Genomic DNA, 11,250 nt, shown 5'->3' with positions numbered 1-11,250 from the left:
CTATCCAACTCATCTAATAACATGTGCATCATAGTCTTGACTGCAGCTGGACCAACAACATACTAATGCATAGTGTCTATGTTGATCTCGAAGTCTGTGCTAGTGGCTACGCGCATCAACTCATCAAAGTACATGTCAAGATTAGGTCAGACTTGGTTCTTTTAATTTTCCTCAGTGACTGTGCCAATTTATGGGATCGCATGCATGTGCACAATGACATCCATGCTCCTGAACACCTATGCATGTGAAGCATGTAAACTGGTGATGAGCTACAGGAGTTCCTCATAGTTCTAGATCTAACTCGTATGTGTGCCTTCAACTCTACCACCTTTGGCTTCATCATCTTTGGTAAGTGCAATGGGGCTCCATTGTACCTCATTGTCCATATTTACATGCGATCGAAAATAGTGTGCATATTTGATAAGATGTGTGCTCTCCTAGCACAATGTTGCTGCCAACTGTTGAGATGGACAACTGACTTATGCACGGTGATGAATCTGGAGTACAAAGTCTGCATGACTGTCTCAAGAGAGGATACTTCATTGGCCAATGCTACTGGATTATTGCATACATCAGATATGATCACTCATTATTCAAACTGTGCAAGAGATATATGGACATCAGGAGTAGGCAATTTGCGTGACTACAAAACTTTATGTTGTGACTCGTCGAAAGATATTTGTGCATCTCTGCTTCCATATTTGGTGAATTTGGTGGGGTGACCTCTTGGTTATGAGGCATGAGGTCAATATCCTGATCTCAATCTAAGTGAACCATATCCATGTCCATCTGCTCTAGAATCTGTTCAATCTCTTGAGCTAATTCTTGCTCCTGTGACTGCTCACCTTGTCTTCTCTGTGTCAGCTGCTCAGATGAGTATTTAACCTATATGGGTAGAGTTTCATCAATCTTTTCATGCTACGCCTCCTATTGTACCTGTCCCTTCTGCACTTCCTTCTCTCTTCTGCATAGCTCTTTTTCTTCCCTGAGGTGCCACTTCAACTCCTGCAAATCCTTTTTTGTTTCCTCCATCATCTGTTTCTCTCTTTGCCTTTGTGTGATCCTCCTGTTGCGTTGTCGCCTCTTAGCCTTAATCTCCAAAGCTGCTTTCAACAAAAGTGGATCTTCTTTGAACTTGTAGATTTAGTCTACCTCTGCACTGTCAACAACCTTCCTCTTTCCTTTGTCACGCACAGGTCTGCTACCCTCTGCTGTTGCTGATGATGCTAGTCTCTAAGATGTTGTTTCCTTCTGCTTTTTTGACCACTCTGCAACTATGTTGATTGGTTCATTGATCCTAGAGAAGTGATAGCAGTATCTCCATGGGTCTTCCTCATGCCAATGTCATGCCCTATGGATCCAAGGATGTTGCACTCTCACACAGTGGCCCTTCACTAAGCAATGTGGGTCGTACAGATTGAAACTTTTGGTGCCGAAGGTGAATCTTTTGAATTCCTCCATCTCAACCTCAACGTGCTTGAGACTACGTATCTCATGGAACCCAATCCACAAAGGAAGAGTGGGCCTAGGTGCCTTCTTCTTCCTGTGCAGTCTAGCTAACAACCCTGTCGAGATGTGATATGACACCTCTTGCATGACAAGCTTGTCCATGGAAAACTTCGACAAAACATGCAAAGCCTTCTCTGTGTTGTACATTCATATGAAGGTGCCAAGGGGTGAGGCATACCAATCTGCTAGTCGATCAATGCCTCAATTTCTTCCTGCGACATGCAAGGTGGATCTTGCTCAAATATCATTATGTACACCCGAGTGACGAAGTGGTCTCATTACTGTATGATAAGTCCATGGAAGCTTCATTCAGAGAAGAACCTACAATGAGTGTGCACAGAGGTTTCCGAAGGTTTCCATGCCCAACCCAAGCCTTGGAACTGTTGATGGGCACAGGCTGCATCCAGTATGTAAGCGTACATGTATATCTTCACTTGATGACCCTTGGGTGGATGTTAGGCTTCTGTTACTTGTTCCTTCAACCTGAGAGGCAACATGTCAGACCAGTTGCAAGGTATTCCTTTGCTCCTCAGTTGATCCAACATGATCACCCAACTCTGCGAGAAGGTCTCTGTGCTCTCTTGGTCGTATAAGTGGCATGCAAATATGACAAAGAACTAACAATCATTCCTTAGTATCTTCCTCTTGTAAACATGGCTGGGTGTTTTCCTAAACTTGGCTGGCTCTTTCACCTAGGTCTTTAAGATATCTCTTGAGTTTGAACTGATGTAGCAAGTGCTACATCTCCTAAAATTTTGTCGCCCTAAAGGTAGCAAGTTGTGTTCCACTAGCACTGCTCAGCACCATTTTCTTAGGATGAGTATGCGAGACAATCTAGTGTATCATGTCTATGCAGAAGAGGTTATTCCTTCAGAGAAGTATTTTGTATATACCTCTGACATACTTGTTAATGTTTTCTCCCTCACCTTACTCTACTTGACTGAGCTGACAAAGGTTAACCCAAAAACAACTGACTACAGTAGGTGATACTAGTTAGCATGCAAGCATTGTGTTTTTACCAAGGTTCACTTTGAACAGAATATATTTTCCATTGGTGCATCATTGACTGTAGACAAAATTTTCTTAATACAAAGACAGGACAATAGATAACCAAGTATTGATAGCTGTACAAGTCCTCTTATATTTTACCCTGCTTGTTTCTAGTGGTGCGTATGGTTTCATGCGAAACTAACCTACGGACATAAAAAAATAAATAAACAAAACAAAACAAAGCAGAGAGCATAAGAAAATGTGAAATAAAAGCAAGTAAGCAAAGCAAGTAGGCAAGCAAACAAACAAGGAAGCAAGAAAGCAAACATGCATGCAAGAAAACAAGAAAAAAGCAAACACTACTCCTACTCCTAAGCTAACGGTGCATGGGTATGATAACGTGAAGTGATATTTCCAATGAATCCACCGACGCATTGGTTGACCCATGTTGGTAAAGGCATGGTTTGCGAAGAGCACAGTCAAGTGAACCAACCAACATGAAATACATAACAATGAAGAAAAACACACTTCGAGTTTAAATGCGTTCACAGAAAAGAAAAAAGTGAAAGCACATGACATGCACTCTGTGGACTTGCCATGGTGTTGTGTTATGCTATGTGTAGATGTTAAGCATATGCATTCTCTTGACTATGACATTCAAGAAAACATGAGAAACATAGACAAATTGCGTGGCACAAGTGTGCTTGCTGTGTAAGAGTCCTCCAATGCAGGAGCCATAGGATTATGTAGTTCAAGTGGAGGAAGTGAAATTTGTGTGTTAGATTGATCCTCAATGCATACAGATGAGTGATGAGGAGCCTTGGGTGTTTCAACAATTCCCTGATTGAAAGTGAAACCAACCTCAGGACAATGAGGGCATGACATAACCATCAGCTCAAGTTGAAGTGCCTCGATAGTCTATGGGGATTCGACTTCATCGACAGATAGATCATCATAAACAGGTGGCTTTGAAAGATCAATAATTATGGAATCAACATCAAGATCGAATATAAGATTAGATGAATCATGACAGCCACGATCAGAAAAATCAATGACTCCATCGGCATCCTCATGATCAGATAAATCAAACAGAGGGGTAGATGAGGAGCAATAATGTTCACCCTCTGTGTTTCTGAAAAAAGCAAATGAAAAATCAAGTGGATTTTCAATGAAGAATTTGTCCTCTCTGATGTCGAATGATGGACTGACATCCGGTGTGTTCTGCGAATGATCGGAAATAGATGCATCTATGGATGGATTTACATAGAGCAAATCAGAGGTAGCAAAATCACCAAATATGCCAGGAAAAATCATAGGAGGCATGGAAAGAAGGATATCATCCTTCAGTGCGGGTTGATGTTCCGGTTCTTAGTCATACTCATCATAAATGACAGTGCAGGTTGGTTGTGCAACACCAAATCCATTGGTGGGTTGATCCTCATTCACAACAAGTGTAGAGTTTGGAATGAAAGAAAACAATACAGTACAATCCGGAGGATCAGTAGAATGCGAAGATGGAGGCTTGAGGTAACAAATGCATGTGACAACCCATGGGCTTCACAACCAAATCTGCACAAAAATTGAGAGAAGTGATGATGGGAGGATGTGACATTTGAACAAACATGTGTGCATGTTCTCCCACATCACTCTACAGTGGTGGAGCTATTTGATGAGGGGAACGCGGACAGTCACTTGTGACAACAATTGTGTCTGCCTGTGATTGCACAGCTCCATCACAGAAGTATGCTAAGCGGGTTTTAACTTCAACTTCATTTTGGGATAAAATGATTTGTGAAGACAATATTCAAATTTGTCCCAAAGATATTGGAATTTCACCTGGTTTTTTGGAGCTTCAAACTAAAGTACGTGGAAGCATTGCCAAAAATCCATAAACAAGGCATGCAGAGTCTTCTATTGTTTTAATAGTTTTTTGTCAAGAGGTTCAGGATCAAAATGATGGAAAGTAGATTCAATTAGATCACAGAACTACTTAAGTGAGTGTATGCAATCGTGAGGCAGGCTGCAGCACCATCGTTCTGAGGATTCAAGAAGTGTGTGTGAAAGCAACAAGCTAGCCTTGACTTCATTGAACTCATCTACATCCTCCAAGAATGCAAGGAAGTCATGTAAGTACTCAAGAAATTCCACTTCACCTTCACCATTGTACATGAATTTCGACGAGAGATCATAAAACTCCCTCATGATGTTGGTGGGTTGAGCAATAGACAGACATCGAGGAGGGAGAACTCTAACAATATCCATGATATATGTGTGAAGATTTACAATAGGATGTCAGGGCTCAGCTTGTCATCTGGCCCTCCTTCTAGTGCCAGAAATATTGACGGTGTTGGACCCGCCAACATGTCAGGGGATCTCCCCGATAAGAAGTCCCAACTAGACCTCAGACTGTTTGGTGTAGGAGTCCCAACAATGTGGTAGTATGGTATCTCCTTGACTGCAGTTGCAAACAGAGGTAAGTAAGATGTCCTTGTTGGTAGCAAGGGTGTGACATTTGCAGCAAGTCAAGGAAGGTGCATGAAAAGTTCTAACACACGGAACGGTGGATGAGTACGCCCCTAAGAAACTTGTGATAGCACGTAGCTTGAAAGGGAAAACATGAGTATAAATACATCACAAGTTAGAAATCGGGATAGTCGATGATCCAAATTGATGGTTATACCAACATCACATTTCGATAAGCTTCATACAAACACATACATAATGGTCCATACATACATGCGTAAATAACAACTACATATATCATCAGAGTAACCAAGATAGTTGAACTACAATAACAACATATGCATGAAACATGTTTCCTTTGTTATATTAATAAAGTGAAAGATCCAATCATACATACAACCATGAACAACCACTAGTCTCGACAGCGGAATGTTACAATCACTGCCACCTTCTCCTCTAAAGAGATATACTAGCTTTGCACTGTGGAGAAGCCAAAGGGTCGTTACAATACACTCCAAGCTTTCTCTAAGTTACACCTATAGGAAGCTTGGCTTCCAAAATCCTGTACAATGAGTTATGAGGTTCTATAAATAGAAAAGGGTTGGGTGACCCTTGACATTCCCCTTTGTGACTCTTCACCTACCCTCATGACTCTTTAACTACTACATGACTGTTACATTCTACTGTCGACACTCAGTCTTTCACTGTTACAACATGTTTACATTACAATCTACATATGTACCCATGTGAGACAAAATAGGCTTGAGTAAGCCATGCAAGACATCACTAAGACTAGGAGAACTACGGGAAGACCATATCTTCGACATCAAACTGATGATCAACGGTGGGGAACTGATGCCAAGCTTGGTAGTCTATTATGGTTTCTGTGTGCTCTATAGTGACATCCCTATGAAAGCGAACTCTTGCCTTCGTTGCATCTGGGTACACTGATTTGGCACCCCTATCCAACTCGTCTGATAATCATAGTCTTAAGTACAGCCAGACCAACAACATATTGATGCATAGTGTCTTTGTTGATCTCCAAGTCTGTGTTGGTGGCTGTGCACATCAACTCATCAAAGTACATGTCTAGCTCCAGTCGGACTTTGTTCTTTGAATTCACCTCGGTGTGTGTGTGAATGGATGGTATCACATGCGTGTGCACAATGACATCCATGCTCCTAAACACATGTGCATGTGAAGCCTGTAAACTAGTGATGGGCTGCAGGAGTTCCTCATAGTTCTGAATCTGACTCTGTATGTGTGCCTTCAACTCTACCGCCTTTGGCTTCATCATCTTTGGCAAGTGAAATGGGGCTCCTCTGTACCTCATTGTTCATTTTTGCATGTGGTCGATATCATTGTGCAAATTTGACAGGATGCGTGATCTCCTAGCACAACACTGCTACCAACTATTGAGATGGACAATTGACTTATGCACGGTGACAAATCTTCAGTACAACATCCACACGACTATCTCAAGAGACGATATTTTATCTAGTATCACTCTCCTCAAATCTGCTCTGGCAGATGTTGTAACCTGTTCTCCTCCCTGCTTGGCCGCTTGTAACTCCTTAGCCATATGCTCGTTCTCAACTATCAAGAATCTAACACTTGAGCTGGTGGCTTCAACATATGCTTTGGTAGCATCAACAAATGTTGTTGGATGCTTGTGCACATCAGTTGATACGATCACTCGTTCTTCAAACTGCGTAGGAGAGATATGAACATACGGAGTAGGCACTCTGTGTGACTGCACAACTCTGTGTTGTGACTCATCAAAAGATATGTTGTGAATCTATGCTTCTGGATTATCTTCACAGCTCTCTGTGTCTCCTTGATCGCTTGGAACATACTCTGCTTCCAGATTTGGTGAAGCTAGTGGGGTGACCTCTTGGTTCTGAGGCATGAGGTCAATATCCTGATCTGAATCTAGCTGAACCATATCCGTTTCCATCTTCTCTAGCATCTATTAAACATCTTGAGCTAAGTCCTGCTCTTGCGACTGGTCACCCTGTTTTCTCTATGACAGCTGCTCAGATGATTCTATAACCTGTATGGGTGCATTCATCAATATGTGCATGTTGCACCTCCTTTTTTACTTGTCCATGTTGTGTTTCCTTCTCTCTTCTACGCATCTCCTGTTCTTCCTTGAGTTGCTGCTTCAACTCCTGCAACTCCTTTTCTGTTTCCTCCATTCTTTATTTCTCTCTTTGCCTTTGTGCAATGCTCCTGTCATGCCTCAATCTCCAAAGCTACTTTAAACACAAGTGGATTGGCTTTGAACTTGCAGCTTTGCTCTGCCTCTATGTTGTCAAAAACCTTCCTCTTTCCTTTGTTACGTGTAGGTCTGCTATGCTCTGCTGCTATTGATGATGTTTCTCTCTGAGATGTTGCTTCCTTCTGATTTGTTGACCACTCTACAACTATGTTGACCGGTTCATTGAGCCTGGAGAAGTGATAGCAATATCTCAATGGGTCTTCCTCAGGCCAATGACATGCCCCATGGATCCAAGGATTTTTCACTCTCGCATAGTGGTCCTTCACTAAGAAATGTGGGTCGTACAAATTGAAACTTCTAGTGCCGAAGGTGAATATTTTGAATTATTCCATCTCATCCTTAGCATGCTTGAGATTCTGTATCTCATACAACGTGATCCACAAAGGAAGAGCGGGCCAAGGTGCATTCTTCTACCTGTGTAGTCTAGCTGGCAATCCTATTGAGATGTGATATGACACCTCTTGCATGATAAGCTTTTCCTTGGCAAACTTCGACAAAACCTGTGGAGCCTTCTCCGCGTTGTACATCCATATGAAGGTTCCAAGGGGTGAGGAATACTAATCTCCTATATCGATCAATGCCTCCATTTATTCTTGTGACATGCAAGGTGGATCCTGCTCGAATATCATTATGTACACCGGAGTGATGAAGTGGTACGATAACTTCATGGAAACTGTATTTGGAGAACAAACTATAATAAGTGTGCACATAGGTTTCCGAAGGTTTCCATGCCCAACCCAAGCTTGGGAACTGCTGACAGTCACAGACTACATCTAGTATGTAAGAGGACATGTATATCTTCGCTTGTTGACCCTTGGGTGGATGTCGAGCTTCTGTTACCTGTTCCTTCAACCTGAGAGCCAACATGTCGAACCAGTTTCAAGGTCTTCCTTTGCTCGCCAGTTGATCCAACACGATCACCCAACTCTACGGGAAGGTCTTTGTGCTCTCTTGGTCGTATAAGCAGCATGCAAAGATGATCAAGAACTGATATGCCTTCCACAATATCTTCATCTTGTAAACTTGGCTAGATGTTCTCCTGAACTTGGCTAGCTCTTTCACCCAACTCTTCAAGATATATCTTGAGTTTGCACTGTTGTTGGGTTTGCTGAAGGGTTTCTCCATCGTGATCACTGGCTGTGGAAAGTGATACATCTCCTGGAAGTCCTTCGCCCTGAAGGTAGCAAGTTGTGTTCCACTAGCACTACGCAGTACCATTGTCTCGGGATCAGTATGCAAGATAATCCAGTGGATCATGTCTGTGCATGGAAATGCGGGATACCTGCATTCAATCCGGTACAAGCCAGACTTGTGAATCTTGACATAGACCCTGTGGTCTTCCAAATATTCCTCAAATGTGCCTGGGAATGTGTCATTGATGTCCTACCATTTCATCTTGATATCCTTGTCTATAAACAACTTGGTGTCTTCATAGATGGGAAATCTCATAGACACTTGCTCAACTGCATCTCTAGTTGCACTTTCAACGGTGTCCTTTGACCGTGCTCTCTTGGAGGCCATTGTACCTATACTACTGAGAGACGGATGAACACTTGTTGTACCTGGAGACATAGAAACACTCATGGCAAGCAATTTGTCAGTTGAAAACCAAAAGCAACTTGAGGACTGACATGCAGCATACCCGGGTTGCTATATGGGAAGATTGCGCAATATTCACTAGGAGGCTAGGAGACTGACTGCCAAAACCTCGCAAGGCATGGTTTGGGTGGTCAGGAGGTTGACTAATTGTTGAAACTATGCATTTCACTATCCGGCCTAGCCTCCTGAGGATTTAAACTATGAAATGTGCAGTTTCAGTCAACAAGGACTGTAAACCAGCAAACTGCGATTGTGTAATCTTCGGGGCTAGCAAGGCACTACCTCTCAGAATTGCACAGAGCAAGCCTGGAGGCTAGTACCGAGTCATCTTTGTGAAATTTATGGGAGGAAGGCTACTCCTTCACTCTCAAAAATGCACATTGCCAGCCAGGCAAGGCAAGGTCCAGGCCAAGGCAACCCAGACCCGCCAACATGTGACTAAAAGCATGAAAGGCCTGACTGCATGGTGAAGTTGAGTGTAACAAGAGTGAATGATCATGCAAGCAAACAGTGAGTGTAGGATTCATAAAATGGGAAAACAAGCATGTGTGTGAAGCAGGTTGCCACAACATAAACCGTAAGTGCAAAAACAGTGTCACGCATGCGACAACAGTGATATGCAATGAAAAACTTGAAACAGTCCTTCTACAAGCTAACATGCATTAAAATGACAACAGGAATTCAAAAAAACCAAGAAAAGAACACTCACACAAATCGAAATACGAAAAGCAACAGAAAAGCAGCAAAAGATATGAAAAGTAGACTTACCCGAAAAAAGTTAAGATGAATGTGTTGAATGCTCCTAGATGCGATGTGGGATGTTAGAGCTCCAAGATCAATGTGAGGAATAAGCTCTAAAGTGTTGAATAAATAAGTTGATAAGATCGAGGCTTATGATGCGCATACCACAAATCTAGGAAAAAGTGAAACTTGGTGGGAGGTTTCTAAAATGGCTTTTTCATGTAACCTCGAGCTGCTAAAAATGGATCCCTAAAATCAAGGGATTCTTTTTGTTTTTTTTTTCTTTTTGATTTTTCGGAGAAAACAACCTATGCATGTAAATCAACATTGCTCAGTCCTAGAGGGAACTGGTCAACTTGGGAGCACATGAAATAGCTCACAAGCCTGAGAATGACATTTCAGCAGTTTTCGGGTTGAGCAAGTTTGGCTATCCCTCATGCATTGTACAATATCTGGACTGAAGCCCTGGCTGTTAGTCAGAATTGCACAATTTTTTAGATGAAGACCAGTGTTGGGCTACATTGTGTAGTTTTAAGAGGGAAGGATGTCAGGCTAGATTGCGCATTTCTGGAGATCGGATGGATTGCGCAATTTCCATAGGGAAGGTTGGTTCCCCTCTAGAACTTCACAATTTCCTATCTGAGCATCACAACCAGAAAATGGTTAAGTCCCAGAGTGTCAGCCTATGGGTGGGAGAAAAACAAGTTGACAAGCACATGCTGGCAATCCACTAAAACTCAATTGAAGCATTTGTACTTGGACAGTGGAAGATATGGTTCTAAGGATGGTTGGTAGGGACGCTCCAAAAAGAAGCTAAGGAAAAATTTTGGAGGGTGGTTGTAGATGCTACAACACTATAACATAGTAGATGACTTGGTGTAGTCCCTTATTGACATGTCAACACTAGAAGTACTCTAGACGTGACCATCCCAATAAAGTTGTACTATCTGCTTTGGGCATTGTATATCTCTCTAAAGATCATATGATTGTCTTTTATGTTGATAAAGCGGAACATCCCCCCTTCCTTCATTCGTTTCCTTTCAAATACCAATCTCTGTAAAAAAATGCCACTTCCTGGTAGTATATAATAGATGAAGGCGCCTCCACCTATGTGATGGTTGCTAGTGTTTAGAAGAAGCTTGGTTCCCCTAACTTTTACCCATCCACTATCACTCTTCATGCTTGGGACAATCGCCCCTCGCAGCCCCTCAGTTTATATCGCCACTGCCCCATCACTATTGTTGGCAAGATGGTCTTAATCGACATTGAAGTCATTGATGCCCCTTTAGAGTATAATATCTTGTTGGGTCATAGGTACACATATTCCATGTTCATTTTCACATTTGTTATCTTTTGGAAGATGTGATTTTCTCAGAACTGAAATATCATCACTATCGATAAGTTGAATTACCATGACCCTGAGTCTTAGATGTCTCCTCTGACTACAATTTCATCCACTAGAAATCAGCGATCCCTTCTGATGGGCCTCCAAATTAGATATAAATTAAGGCCCATCTGACCATCCTTCAACACATTAAACCTTTCTTTTTTTCATTAGATGACATATTTTTAACTTTAATATGTTCATTAGGAAGTTTTAGAGATAATTTCATATTTTTTCCTAATATTATTTATTTTTGTAGAATATTCAGAGAATATTGGTCAAA

This window comes from Pinus tabuliformis, chromosome Q (genome assembly GCF_031772625.1).
Source record: "Pinus tabuliformis cultivar Carrire ecotype Pingquan chromosome Q, CPIR1, whole genome shotgun sequence".
NCBI lineage: Eukaryota > Viridiplantae > Streptophyta > Pinopsida > Pinales > Pinaceae > Pinus > Pinus tabuliformis.
Note: the sequence above shows the minus strand (reverse complement) of the source record.